The sequence below is a fragment of the Crinia signifera genome, chromosome 1 (assembly GCF_055691185.1).
Source record: "Crinia signifera chromosome 1, ASM5569118v1, whole genome shotgun sequence".
NCBI classification, from domain to species: Eukaryota; Metazoa; Chordata; class Amphibia; order Anura; family Myobatrachidae; genus Crinia; species Crinia signifera.
Genome location: NC_139217.1, coordinates 455,198,260 through 455,210,421, shown reverse-complemented (window position 1 = coordinate 455,210,421; position 12,162 = coordinate 455,198,260).

Here is a 12,162-nt window from a genome sequence, read left to right as displayed (position 1 = left end):
ACAGATGGAGCCATTTTCATTCATCCCAAAAATGTGCCGTGTATTCACTTTGCGGCAATGGGATGCGCAAGCGTTTGAGATGCTCATGCGTGTAGAGAAGGGAATACACAGTGCATTGTCGGGATGAAATTGGCTCAATCTGTCAAAATATGGCCATTTGTACATGATTTCAACCCAAGCCTAGGCGACAGAGGCTTCCCGGTGGGCAGTTGCTGAGGTATCATATTTGAGGCTGTACGCGATAGCTGCTGAGTATTTTTCAGACTTTAATATATATCATCTCACATTTTTTAACTTGAATGTAAGCTCTCACGTACAAGGCCCTCCTCCATCTGATGCTCCTCCCCTCCCGCATTGGAACTAAACCTTAAGGCCCAAAAGGTATTGCTACTGTACTTCTGTGGGTATTATGACTGCATGTGATACAATATCAGTCTAGCTTGTGACCCATGTTCTGCAATGTTTTCTGCAATAAATAATTGGTAATACATAAATAAATATCGGCCCTTATTCAGATCTGATCACAGTACAAATGTGTTCTCAAATTGGGCAAAACTTTGTGCACTGCAGGTGGGGCAGATGTAACCAGTAGAGCGATTTACATTTGGGTGGGGTGTGTTGAAGCTGAAATCAGAATTTCAGTGTAAAAATAATGCAGCCAGTATTTACCCTGCACAGAAACAAAATAACTCTCCCAAATCTAACTCACTCTGCACATGTTACATCTGCCCCACCTGCAGTGCACATGGTTTTGCCCATTTTGAGAACAAATTTGTACTGGGATCAGATCTTAATAAGGGCCATAATGTATTTTGCATATTTTCCCTTGTTTTGTTTGCAGTGTTTAAGCTTACGTAAGTTGGATCTAATTCAGCATGGATCGGTAATTAGAGAATTTACACGGGCGATGTCATTAGCTAAAAAAAATCCATACACATAGCAGTCGCAGATTGATTGACAGGAAGCTGGCATTTAGGGGCAGTAACATGGCATGGTTTGGGTGTGTTTGTGAAAATGCATGTGTGCCCAACAGGGCTGAAATCAGGAATTTTTGGGCACGGGACTCATTTCCAGTCCGGGCCCCCCTCCTCCTCACTTGACTTACCGTAACCCGGCTCCTGCTCCCCCAACTCAGTATGCCGGCAGCCAATTAAAATGCAGCACCGGCTGGTGAGCCAATCAGGGTTCACGTAGCCGCTCTGATTGGCTGCAGTTCTGAGTGTCTCAAAAGCCGGTGCAGCATTTTAATTGGCCACCAGCTTCCTGGGTTGAATAAGCGTGTGCTTCGGGACCTGCTTTGTTCAGTGCACTGAGCACAATGAGGCAGTTGGGGGGGGGCAAGATGAGCTGCCCAGGGTCCTCCGGAGACCAGGACAGCTGTACCCACAGCACCCCCTATTGGCGGCCCTGGTGCCCAACAATTTTTGTGTGGGTCTCTGATGTCAGCAATGACCACTTCCAGCTTAGTTCTTTAGCAGTTCAGTGGAAGCGCTAGACTGGTGCAGACAGAAAATAACTGTTCGATGGTTCGGTTTTTGCAAATGGATCCGCGAATGCATCGCTATTTGCATTGCATTCACAATTCTGCTTACCGCGCCAACCAGAATTAGGCTCCTAATGTACTGTACTTGCAGTATTTACTGGTATAGATCCAGTTCTGAATATAATACGTTTTCCTGGCTTGAATCTTTTTATAGACTACCCTTATATAACTCACCTTTGCCGTGGAGAAGACACAGATCTAGGAATCACATGTAATTCACCTCTATCTCTCATTCATTGTACTCTGTGACCTGCTCCATATAGATTGTGCCAGTGCGGACAGTCAGGACTGTCTGGATAGCTGCCTGTGATTGTTGGTGTTTGGCTTGCACAGTGTGTATTACCTTAGGGAACACCACCCAACCACCCCTTGCCAAGCCTGCGGCTGCTGTGCTCTCCAGGTGCTCTTGGATCTGAATGTCACAGAGACGTGTTGTTCTCAGCAAAAATAGAAATAAATTGATTATACGGCCTGGCGACTGTCAGAAAAGCAATGATTTTCTGTTCTACATCTTAGTCAGTGCTGTACTCTCTGATCCTCCTTATGGCTTGGATATAAATATATAAATATATATATATATATCGTCCAATATTTCTACTGTAATATACACTGCTCATTTTATCTGTGTTGTTTATTTATGTAATTGTTCATTTATGTTTTCCTTTTCTTTTTCTAATTAGATTCTGGTGTTTAGATAATGTGCTTCCTCCGTAGCACACAGCGCCGCTTACAGCAGATGACGTCATCATTTGACGCAGCGGGGCTGGACGCCGTGTCTCATGGACGACTCAGTGGGCTATTTAAGTAAGTGTGTTATACTTTTTGTTTGTTCACTGGCACCTTTAATAAAGTGGCAACTCTGGCCACGAAACGTTGGTAACTACGTCTGCCGTGTTGTTTATTTGAACCGAGTGCCGCCGTCCCCACTACATTGTCTATTTGGTTGGCTCCTTGACTGGAGTTGATACTGTACCTGTGGAAGGCACCGGACTTTATTTACCTACTCATCGCTTGCTGGGAGTGCCGCCGCCTCTACCGCTATACAGATGGGTCAGGTCCCATCCTTGCTGGCGGGTCGCCATGGCGTCTGCGCTGGCGACCCGCCAGCAGCCACGCCAGCGAATGCACTGAGACGCGCGTGCGTCTCACGCGCACGCGCGTCTCAGTCTCCGTCGCCAGCGCGACGGAAACCCTGTCCGTCTCCACCTCAGGGAGACGGACAGGGTTAGGGGGGGTTAGGGGGGGATGCGGGCAGGCGGCGGGGACCCCGGGTTACCGCCGGCAAGCCGGCGGGGACCTGGGGGAACGGATGGAAGCGCCGTCGGAAGGGGACGCGCGCGCCTCTCGTGCGCGCGCGTCCCCTTCTCACCATCGCCATGGCGCTGGCGGGGGATGGCGGCTGGCGACGCCAGCGCCATCCCCTGCCAAGATGGGACAAGACCCATCTGTATATCTCATATATTTGGCTACATCTGTCACTCAAAGTGTGTCTGAAGCTGTAACGCTGGGTGGAGCCTCTGACTCACATGACTGACTCACACGACAGAGAACCAGCCCAGACACCCTCTGCTTCTCCATGTTACACAGCAAAGACACAGCTACTCACCAGACACACCAGGTGAGCGCCCCACACCTCCATACCTCCCAACATGACCCTCTCCAGGAGGGACAGAATGCTCTGTTTGTGGACTTCCATCTTAATTTATGATTGTCATCACCTGTTTTAAACAGGGTAATTGATAAGAAAGGTGTTTAAGCACAGGTGATGGTAATCCATAAATTAAGAAGAAAGTCCAGAAACAGAGCAATGTGTCCTTCCCCCCCCCCCCCCCATTCACGGCAACCCCACGATTAAATGGCACATGCAAAACACTGACATGGCTATGGTCGACAATGAAAAAGGTTGACATGAGTTTTTGAAGATTTATTTTTCACTTTTTCAATGTTTTCATATTCATTCTCATGTGTCGACATGGACACCAATAAAGTGCCACACTTATGTCAACATTTACATGTGTTGACCTTTCTGTGTTGATTTTTTCTTGTGGCGATTCGCGGCACACCCCGGCGACCCCCCTCCCGTGATTCACAGCACACCCCCCCCCAATTCGCGGCGACTCCCGCGATTTGCGGCCCCACCCCGTGACACACCCCCTCCTGCGATTCGTGGCACCCCGCGACCCCCCCTCCCACGATTTGTGCCAACCCCCCAGGCCCCCCCTTCCTCGCGGTACCCCCCACCCCCGCGACCCCCCCTACCGCGATCCCCCCCCTGTCATTGCGACAACCCCCCGCCCCTGCGACCCACCCTCCCATGATTCACTGCAACCCCCGCGTCCCCCCCTCCCACGATTCGTGGCACCCTCACCCCCCCCCCCGCGCGCGACCCCCCCTCCCGCAATTCACGGCATCCACCCACGACCCCTCCTCCCGTGATTCGCGGACACACCTCACCTCCTCCCTCCCCCCCCACCCCCGCTCGCAATTCACGGCAACCCCAGGATTAAATGGCACATGCAAAACACTGACACGGCTATGGTCGACAATGAAAAAGGTTGACATGAGTTTTTGAAGATTTATTTTTCTTTTTTGAATGTTTTCATATTCATTCTCATGTGTCGACATGGACACCAATGAAGTGCCACACTTATGTCAACATTTACATGTGTTGACCTTTCTGTGTTGATTTTTTCTTGTAGCAATTGTTTTACAGTGACAACTATGTGCACATCAACCTACACATCATCAACCAATTCTTTGTATAATATATAACACCTGTTCTGTTTTACTGTAGGTGTTTTAAGTCAGATCTTTTACTGCTACTATTACTGTTTATGTAAATGCATTCTGAATGACAGCAACATCCTACCATCCTTCTACAAGAATATATAACCAACTAGGTGATTTATCGCGCCCCGTGCCCCCCCCTCCCGCAATTCACGGACCCCCCGCGCACCCCCCCCCACGATTCACGCCCCCTCCCACGATTCACGTCACCCCCCACACACCCCCCCTCCCTCAATTTGCAACCCCCCCCTCCCGCAATTCACGCCCCCTCCCACGCTTTGCGAACCCTCTCCCGCGATTCGCGGACACCTGCGCCCCCTCCCTCCCTTGATTCACGGCACCCCCCACGCCCCTCCCACAATTCACGGCACCCCTAAGCCCCTCTTTTGTCCCCCGTATACTCACACACCCCTATCACTACCCAGCTTCCTGCTCTCCTGAACCGTAACTTCCACCACTGGGGAGTCGCTGACGCTGTTTTGGCCACATGCCCCTATCATGCCTCATAGCCCAGCCTCCTGCTCTCATGTACCCTAACTCCCACCCAGTAGGAGGAGACACTGACTCAGGGCCACCATCCTGTACTCCTGTACTGCCACACTGGACCCTCACCCACTGGCAGAAGCTGCACAGTATCTCCCACCCTCCTCTTTAGTCCCCCTTATGCCCACACACCCCTATCACTACCCAGCCTCCTGTTTTCCTGTGTCGTGACCTCCGCCAGTGGGGAGCCGCTGACTCAGAAACACCCTACTATACTATTGCACACACACACACACACACCTAAACAACATGCACACACAGCCCCCCCCCCCCACACCCACAAATGTCACTGTACCATCCACACTATCAATGTACATCTTACTCTGTAACCGCTTTTTAATTAAACAAAACAATACACACCCCCTTCCACATCATATGCTCTCTATTTAACACATTTCACCTATAACTCAAGTTGCAATACAGGCATCTTACATACAATTCTAACCATCTTTCTCATATACAAATGTTCACAAATTAAGGGGGCGCAGCCCCTTACGACGGTGTGAAGAGCGCCCGTAGGGCGCGATGAATCACCTAGTATTTATTTATTTAGATACATGGAGCTCAACACTCACCATAATATAAACTAACTCACCTTAATGTACAAATAATAAAATAAATAATGGGGTTTTAGTTCATGAATTGATCAATGCATTTAAGCTTGCAGCCCATCGCCAAGGGACCCCATTTCTCTGCAAGTCTTACACTAAAGGCCCCCATATACTTATCTGATTTGGGCTGATTTCCCTCGATTCAGACTGATCGGCTGAGAAATCATCCCAAATCGGATGTGATTGACATCCCATCTAACCCAATGCGCTGTCCAGTGGCGTAGCTTGGTTTGGGGCGCCCCCCCCCCCCGCCGTTAATGGGGGGCCTTCCCCCCCCTCCCCGCCCCGCCGGCCTCCCCACCCCGGCCGCCGGTGCCCCCCCCATCGCCGCAGGCTTACCTGTCTGCGCGTCCCGGCTCCCCTCCTGGCTTCAATGAATAATTCTATGCAGACGGCCCACGATAAAATGGCCGCAGACAGCTGTCCCCTGCATATTGAGTCGGACCCTCCAGATTGAGGGGGAGATTCTCTAAACTAAAAAATGCAGTAAAAACCCCATTATCGGGTTTTTACCGCATTTTGGGATGCTCTAAGCATCCCCCGCAGGGTTATCGTGACGGGGGGCAACGCCAGAAAAATCTGTCGATGCCCCATAGAAGCTTATGGGCTTCTACCGCAACCCACCGCCGCCCGCACCGACCCCAGCTACCCCGCATCGAACCTCCCTTACCTGTAGCCGGGCAGCACAGTGCTGTGCTGCCCGGACCTGTGACCTCCTCCTCCCTGCACTATGATCCTCTTCTGGGTGCAGGGAGGAGGAGAGCCCGGCGCAGCAGCAGCGCCGGGTAAGGGAGGGAGGGGGGAGCTGCTGGGTCCCGATGGGACCTGCTCTCTCTTACCGCAAAGGACAGCTCTTAGCGCAAGAGCTGTCCTTTGCCATAATTATTGCATATATACAGGTAAGAGCATATGCGATAATTATGTAGGCGATGGGGGGCGATATGCGATGGTAAGGGAGCGCGGATGTTAGAGCATCCCCCCTGAACCTGCTGCAGGTTCAATCTGTTGGATTGGACCCATCAGAGGCACATCGCTGGTGCTTTTTAGTACCCACGATGTGTTGGCCCGATCGGTGCTACCTATGTGAAGGGGGCGGGCAGCGTGGGGTCCCGGCTGTGGGTGCAGCATCACGTGGGGCGGGCAGTTCACAGTGTCCGGGAAGCGCTGAGCAGACACTGCAGACAGCGGCAGCAGAACGTTTTTCAAAAGATAGGCCTGCCGCTAATTGGCTGACAGTGCTCTCTCTCAGCCAATCAACGGTCTCGCTGTCTCACAGCTTATTGGCTGAGAGAAAGAGAGAGCACTCTCAGCCAATCAGCGGCAAACCTATATTAAAAAATATATATTTTTTAAAAATTCACTTTCTGCCACCGCTGTCACCAGTATCCGCTCAGTACTTCCCGGATACTGCAGACTGCCTGCCCTGCGTGACGCTGCACCCATAGCCCGGACTTCCTGTCCCCCGCAGCTCCCTGGGAAATACATGGGATAAATTGCACTAAAAAATGGCACATCAAGTGTCAAATGTATAAAGTACTGTGCAAAAGATTTAGGTTGCAATGTAAGAGAAGAAAATAGAAGATTTTTTTTTTTTTTTTATCAAAATGTGAAGTGAATGAACAAAAGAGAAATCTAAATCAAATCAATATTTGGTGTGACCCCCCTTTGCCTTCAAAACAGCATACATTATTATGGGTTTGTAGGATTATAATCAGATGTAGGATTAACCAATCATACCAAACAGGTGATAATGATGATCATTTTCATATGTAGGTTGAAACACAGTCATTAACTGAAACAGAAACAGCTGTGTAGGAGGCTTAAAACTGGGTAAGGAATGAACAAATCTACTACAAAGGTGAGGTTGTGTAAGACAGTTTCATGTCATACTGTAAGTCAATCACTATGGCAAGACTGAGCACAGCAACAAGAGACAAGTTAGTTATACTGCATCAACAAGGTCTCTCCAAGGCTATTGGTCTTTCAAGATGTGCTGTTTAAGCTCTTTTGAAGAAGCACATAAGCCCAGTACACACACATCGATTTGCTTTTGATTTGATGTTAGATTCGATTTTCTATTAGATCTGGCATTAGATCTTTCCATTCGATTTGGCATTAGATCTCTACTTTTGCATTAGATATCGAATTCGATATAGAATTTGATATACATTCATGGTACATTGTACACATTCGATTTACTAAAACCCTTTCGAGATTTCCTTGGCTGCATAGAGGATTTTTTTGTTCGATTTGGCGAAAACGGGAGCGCGCATCGAATCGAATTTAGATCGAAAGGAACAACAAACCGAAACGATTTCTTACAGGATTCGATCTGATTTTGCTCCTATAAGCAAAATCGAATCGAAAATGGCCAAAAATCCAAACGTGTGTACGGCCCTTAAGATATGGGCAACGTTGAGGGCCATAGACGCAGTGGTTACTGTGCAAAAGTTTTAGGCAATTGTGGAAAAGAGCTGAAAAGCAAGGATTCTTTGTCAAATTACACATGTGCAATAGAGATGTCCCCTGGTACAAGGCGCGTGTGACATGTTGCGTATACAGTAGCTCTGCATCAGACCCAGTGTGTGGGGGGTAAATGTCCCAGATTTGTTAGGCTGTTGAGAGATTTTCAGCTGATAAATCTTTTTGCATAAGTAACTAGTGAGAGGAGGGGGATCAGTGTAATGGGCTTTGGGCTGACGTTTCCTCTTATGTAACCATGCACATGTATCGTACAGTGAGATCATGCAGGATCAGCAGCACAGTTAGAGGCTGATCCCGGATGCTGTGAGCGCTTTAGCTGTTTTGCATCTGCGGCTGTGTACTAATGCTAATATCAGCAATTCCCCTGGTGTATAGCTGTACGCCTGACTGTGCAAAACTAAGAAACCCTTCTTAGAGGGGGGGAAGGGCGGGAAGGGGGGGGGGTTCAATCATTTTTTTGAGGCCAGTAGAAAAATGCTTAAAAGGTTGACTCCTATTCATCAACAGTCAAAAAGGTCAACACATAAGAGGTCAAGGTGCATTAGGTCGACATGGTGAAAATTTCAGCATGGTCAACAGTCGGCATGAAGAGGTCGACCTGGAAAAAGGGTGACATGAGTTTTTTGGTTTGTTTGTCCCCTGCAGGTCCATCTCACCTCCTATGCCCAGGAGCCTCCTGCTGCAGGGACCCGGAAGGGGAAGTACTGCTGCCAGGGAGGAGGAGGTCACTGGGTCTGGGCAGCACAGCAGGAGAGGGGGCGGAGTGGGCAGTGCGGGGCAGCAGTTTCCAGTGTGGGGGAGCAGGGGACATGAAAATAACTCCTTAGGCTTCTGTAGGGTAATCTAAAAATCTGGTGTTACCCTCTGTGTCGGAAATGCGGCGGTCTTGCGTTGATCCATATAAAAACCTGAGTTTTTATTGCATTTTTCGCTTGATACATCCCAGCCTTAGTGCCTAACCATAATGTACCCCTTAGTGCCTAACCCTCCCTTCACCATCCCTAACCCTCCCTTCACATCCCTAACCCTCCCTTCACCATCCCTAACCCTCCCTTCACAGTGCCTAACGCTCCCATAATTGTTTCAAATATTAAAAACATATTTTAAAATGTTTTTTTTTTAAACTAACTTAAATGTAAAAAGGAACAATTTATGGGTCTTTTTGTATTCTATCATTAAGAATTCTACATTCTGCGCTATATAGAGTAACATATACAGTATGTCCCCCCCCTCACTATATTAAAAGTGTGAAGAATGCTTGGTATACAATGGAAAAAGTTTGCGATGCTCAATATTTGTAGCTAATTATAAATAGTTAGAAAATCTTCTGTTAATTATTCGATTTATTATGACAGTAATATGGGGCATTTTGCATTTCTGGTGTGACAATTATCCTCGGTGCTTCCATTCCTTCCATGTGCTGACCAGGCTGCGGTGCGCGTCAACAGGACCTTTGTTGACGGCAGCAGAGTAATCCCAGAAATACGTCAGCATTAGCAAGAATAAGGCTCCAGAGAGCACAGCGAGTGCAGTAATTCTGCTCCGTGCTGCACAATGTGATACTTTAATGCTTCAGATGAAGCTCAATATGCCCCCTAAGGTGTCGCAGTGTTGAAGGACAAATCTGAGAGGGAGAGGAATCAAAGCTTAGAGAGAGAGATAAAGTAGAGAGCGACAAATAATAACAATAGATTTATTTATATAGCGCTTTTATACTGCAGAACTTAATGTCGCTTTACATACATAAAAAAATGGTACTGTATATTGGGCCTGATTAAGGCCTATTCGCTGTGCAGCAAGTTTGCAGCACGAGCAATTATCCAGCAACTGCGCACGTGCACGGCAGACTGTGCACATGTGTGAGCCATCTGTGCGAAGACAGAGAGCACAAAGGCCATAAACCAAACGAGACCAATGTACAATTCTTTGTTTATCTGAAAGCGCTACTAGTTCCTATCTGCCACAGGGAGCCGTCCACTGAGTTCCCACCCGCCGTAGGGACCCCGCAGCCTCCCAAGCGCTGCATGGACCCCGCTGCGGCGCTGCACGGATCCTCGCTGCCCGGATCCCCTGCCCAACATTGCTGGGTCACCGTATCATACAGCGCAGCAAGGGCGGGATGTACTAAACTGAAAATGATGTAAAAACCCTGTTTTCAGATGCACTAAAGCCCTGCCAGGGCTTTGCCGCAAGCTGGCATAATATCATAGAAGCCTATGGGCTCCTTTTCGCATCCTCGCGTCCCTGCCGCCCCGCACTACCCGTGCAACTCCCCCTAACCGGATGTAAGGGGAGCCCAGACCAGTGACCTCCTCCTCCCTAGCACCTTCCACATGCAGGGAGGAGGAGGCAGAGCCCAGTAGGCCCTGCAGACATTGAGGAGGCTGCTGGGAACAGGAGGGGTGGAGCCGCGGAGACCCGCTCACCCCTCCACCGGTTGCGTCCCAAAGGGCAGCCCTTTGGGATACTAATTGCATATGTTAGTAAATACGCGATTAGTCTCAATGCAATGTGCGGAGGGATGTACCACTATTGCTTGGTACATCCCGCCCTAAGAACCTTTGCAATCTGGGAACCATTATACAGTAGAGAACACCTACAGTATCCTTGTGTGTCAATGCCTATTTCCCTATAGAGTGTAAGTTGCAGGCAGGGCCCTCCAACCTCTATGTCTTTCTGTTATTACTTTATGTATTATCACTGTTTCTGGTTGTAAAGCGCAACGGAATTTGCTGCACTATATAAGAAATCATTAATAAAGGGTTTATCTGCTCTCCAGGTCTACCTCTTAAAATTCGCCACCTCCATTGGTCCTCACTCTGCAGCATGGGAATATGCTTTTAAACATTTCCCTGCTGAAAGCCTAAAACCGTCTGACCTGCGAATCGCCACCATCCAGTGACATCTGCCCGGTGCAAGCTGCAAGTCCATTCACAATAACTCACCATCAAATGATTTTTGTGCAGCCTGTACGTAGCCCAGTATACCCCGAAATCATTAAACTTCCCAACAACATACTGTACTAGATACGTGTCCTTATGCCTCTGTTTGCTGTGCTTGTCCTATATTTATATTTCAATTATTTTCACCCAGTTTATGAAACAATTTAAATTGCTGACCTTCCCCTTCATCCGTAATTCTCCAGAAGCCCGATTGTACTGTAACTAAAATAGCCGCATAGGATTATGCACATTATCAGAGGAATAATCTTGTAACCAGAATACTCCCAAGCTCTGCGCAGACCACCAGAGGGATAATGGAAAATGTAAACTGCATTATATAAAGGTGCAACCCGATCCAGCGTCCGGGAAGCTAGTTCTGCGTTGCTAAAGGTCCGCGCTGCCTTCATGACAGAGGTTTGTTACGGAGGCTTTATAAATAGCGAAAGCGTGAAAACATTTTCACAGTGAGTTTTTCATTCATATTAATTGCACAATGACCATTGCTTTGTTTAATCTAGTCTGTAAAATCACTGAAATGAACCAAACACAAATACCGTATAGCCCCATGACAGCTAGGGTGGTGAGGCCCAATTACTAATATATTATTGTCATCATTGGCGGCTCTGTGAGATGGGTGTAGGGGCGGTGCGGTGTGGTGCCTGCTGCCGTGCAGGTGTCGTCGGACCACTTACCTGGCGCCACACCCTCTCACCTTCAGTCCGTGCCAAATCACGGTCCTGGAATTCTCCGGCACCCGGACACGAGCACCTAGGAGGAAGGAGAGTAGGTGAGAGCTGTTCCTCCTGGATGAAGTCCGATGCGCCCTCCGTCCCGCGACGTCTCTACAGAGGCACCCTTCGGGCTCCGGGAAACATCATCATCGGCGCACTGCCTCAGAGAACAGAATGTCACCTATTGGCACTTGCGCACCTAGGTGAGGCCTTGACCTTGCGCGGGGTACAAGGTCCGCGTACGCCCTGGATGGAGGAAGTAAGGGAGATAGGCAGGAACACACACACACCGACGGACAAACAAGATGACACTTACCGTCCTCACTCTTGTACTGCGTCCGCACTCTTGTACTCCAACCCTCGGTTCTCCTCACAGGTCCCTATAAGGAGACAAACACCAGACCCGTGCAGAGCCTAACAAACCTAAACGTGGCACGACTACATAACTACAACACAAAGCCCTAGAACTGACTAAGTGTATGTGATGCAGCACAACTACGAAAATCTAAACAACTTTGCTC